Consider the following 3,114-nt stretch of genomic DNA (forward strand, 5'->3'; position numbering starts at 1 on the left):
CCCCAGGTCTAATTCCCTTAAAATCGGATTATATGGTTTCTACTAAGTTATTAATGTAAGCAGTCTAGCTGCATTCATTCATTATTTGCTCTCAAGGAGTTGTAAACAAAACCTATCTGCACTAATTTATTGATTTAGGATCAATACAAAAGATAAACAAAAAAACCCATAAGAGCTCAAATAACTGCACTGCAGTGATTTGGAATTTGGAGCCAATATTGCATTTAATCAAAAGATTAATTCTGAATATATATCCATAGGGAATAGGGGAAAGAAGCAGATACAGAAATACCTGATGTTCTTCCCTTTCCCAAAAAGAATATGGAACAAGGCTTTTCTTTCTTCAACTTTATGGTTAATCTTTCATGCAACATTTTTTTTTCTTTGCTTAAATATATTTTTTCCCAAATTTGAGAGGAAAACATGGCTGCGGTTTTTTTTGTTTTTTTTTTTTGGGGGGGGGGCATGATGTTTGTATTCTTAATGCATTTTTCTATACCTTTTTCCATTTCAGGAGACCAATATGTGAACAACCAGGTCCTTCAGACAGAAAAAGAGTTCCCTATCAGCTCAAGCCCTTTACTACTTTGAAAAGTGTAGCTCATTTTAGGAAGGTTCCCTCCTCCCTGCCATCATCCTTTTGGCTAATGAAGGTTTTGAAGTCCTATTGGCAGTGTCTGATTGCAATTGTTGAACAAGTGCGTCACTTAGAGATTTATTTGCACTAATCAACACCATGTTGTGCCTCAAAGCTAAAGTTCTCTTCAGAGGTAATGCCCCCACTGTGCAATTTTGCAAGAACTAAACAGCTCTTCTGTTTACTTTTGTGTTTTGCACCATATCTGTTTTAATGGAATGCTTTGAAACCACTTTCCAAACCTGTTGTATGGGCAGAAGGCTTATAATTTCTTTTTAACACCTTCCCCCCACATCAATCTTGATTGACAATGTAAAGCATTCAGGGTTTTCAGGCAGCTCACATCATAGATATGGAATCCATTAAAAAACAGATTGGCTGGAAGATGGGCAGAGGGCTTCATTGACAGGAGCTCCCCAAATATGCTCCCTCCTCAGGTTTTGTGGCAATGGCCATTTAAGTCTCACTTGTGTTGTGCTTTGATGCAACTGCCATGTAGTCTCAATTTTGACATGCAACCAATATGGCAGCTTCCTTCCCATTTGTATATATCTACATATGTCTATAATACAGATTTCAATTGTTGTTGTTGTGTGCCTTCAAATAATTTCTGACTTATGGTGACCCAAAGATGAACCTATCATTGGGTTTTTCTTGGCAGAATTTGTTTAGAGAGGGTTTGCCCTTGCCTTCCTCTGAGGCTGAGAGAGTATGACCTGTCTAAAGTCACCTAATGGGTTTCCTTGACCAAGTGTGGGTTCAAAACCTAGTCTCCCAGTGTCCTAGTCCAACACTCAAACCACTATACCACGCTGGCTCAGACTACAGTTAGTTTAATCAAATAATTGCAATCCTATACCTGTCTGCTCAGATAGTATATACCTCTACTCCAATGAATTTGATGGGAAGTGTTCCTAGATAAGTGTGTATATAATGGAATAGCAGCCAAAATCAATTAAAGGTTCACAGGAAAGTGTGCACCAATTGGCCCTCTTCAAGTTATCTGTCAGTTTATGGCAACCCCACAAACATCATAGTTTTCTTTGGCAAGGAATACTCAGTGGTGTTTTTGCCGGTTCCTTCCTCTAAAATATAGCCTACAGACGAGGTACAGTTGGACCTCTGTATCCATGGAGGACCCATTCTGGAGCCCCCTGCAGATACCAAAATCCATGCATACTCTATTCCCATTAAAATGAATGACGGTGTGGCATGCGTGTGCTTACTAGTGTAGCTGCATTCACGCACCATCATTAAGCAAAATGGGGGCTTGCAGTTCATGGATGGTTAAGGAGGGCAGACTGTATTCGTTGGTGGTCTACAATTTAAGAAATATCCAGGGATGAGCTTGTTTAGCTTCCAAGATCAGATGGGATCTGGTGCATTTAGACCCTTATGCAGCCAAAATAGCATCCATCCAACTCTGTGAACAAGAGCATGGTACTGGCATCATTGGGAAAATCTTGTGGTTTGCCACAGTATTCAAAATAGCTATCAGAACCATAATTTGGGTTGGTAGTGATAAAAAAAAGAAATCCAATGATGACTATGTGTGTTGTGTGGACACCTGATGCTGCATTAATTGTTAAAATGGGAAAAAATAGAATGTGATGGGAGTGGAATAATGGCCCCGAAACAAACATGAGTGACAGGATAGTTGACTGGAATTCCAAACAGGAATACTCCTCAAAGCTACATTTTTTTCCTCATCCCTCACAGTCCTTGTCCCTTGTGCTTTGTGTCTTTTCGAGTGTAAGCCTGGGGGCAAGTATTAATTGGTTGGACTAGGAGGTATTTTGACTCAAGAATGGGGTTAAAATATTAATAAAATTAATAAATGAGCATGTTCTAAATCTTACCGCCTAGTTCCAAGGAACTGAGCAAGTTGCTCTAGGACCACCATAGCATGCAACAATCTACAGCTCTTCCAGAATTGCTGAAACTAAATCTAGCAGAATGTGTTCTTAATATGATTGCTCCCTTCACCAATAAATAATAAGTATATCGTGAGCTAGGTGGAAAAGATGACAGTGGGGAGGAAAAATGAACTATAACTTCAAAGTAGTAGAGCATCTTATGGAAATGCCAGCACAGCGAACTAGTACTCTGAGAATATAAGATGGGTCTTGAGGAAATGTCTAAATAAACAGCACTGTCAATTTTTAATACTACTTTTAAATGGTATCTGGGGAGGCCTGGAGTTACCTTCATTCCCCTTACTGCATTATGTGTTGCAGTAAGAAGAGCTCTGGCTCACAGCAGAAAACATTTAACTTTCAGCGTTGGGGTTGTGGCTCCTGGCCAGCTCCTGCCCTGCAATGAAATGTTTGAAGCTGACAGTTCATTCAATATCATAAAGCCACCAAGCATAACTGGCACAGTCTGTCATCCATTGCTTTCTGGCTTACATCTAAGCTAATAGGGAGTCTGAGTTATGACTCTCCCTCCAGACAGGGTGAATCTTTCAAGACAGAGTT

Source organism: Sceloporus undulatus, chromosome 3 (assembly GCF_019175285.1).
Source record: "Sceloporus undulatus isolate JIND9_A2432 ecotype Alabama chromosome 3, SceUnd_v1.1, whole genome shotgun sequence".
NCBI classification, from domain to species: Eukaryota; Metazoa; Chordata; class Lepidosauria; order Squamata; family Phrynosomatidae; genus Sceloporus; species Sceloporus undulatus.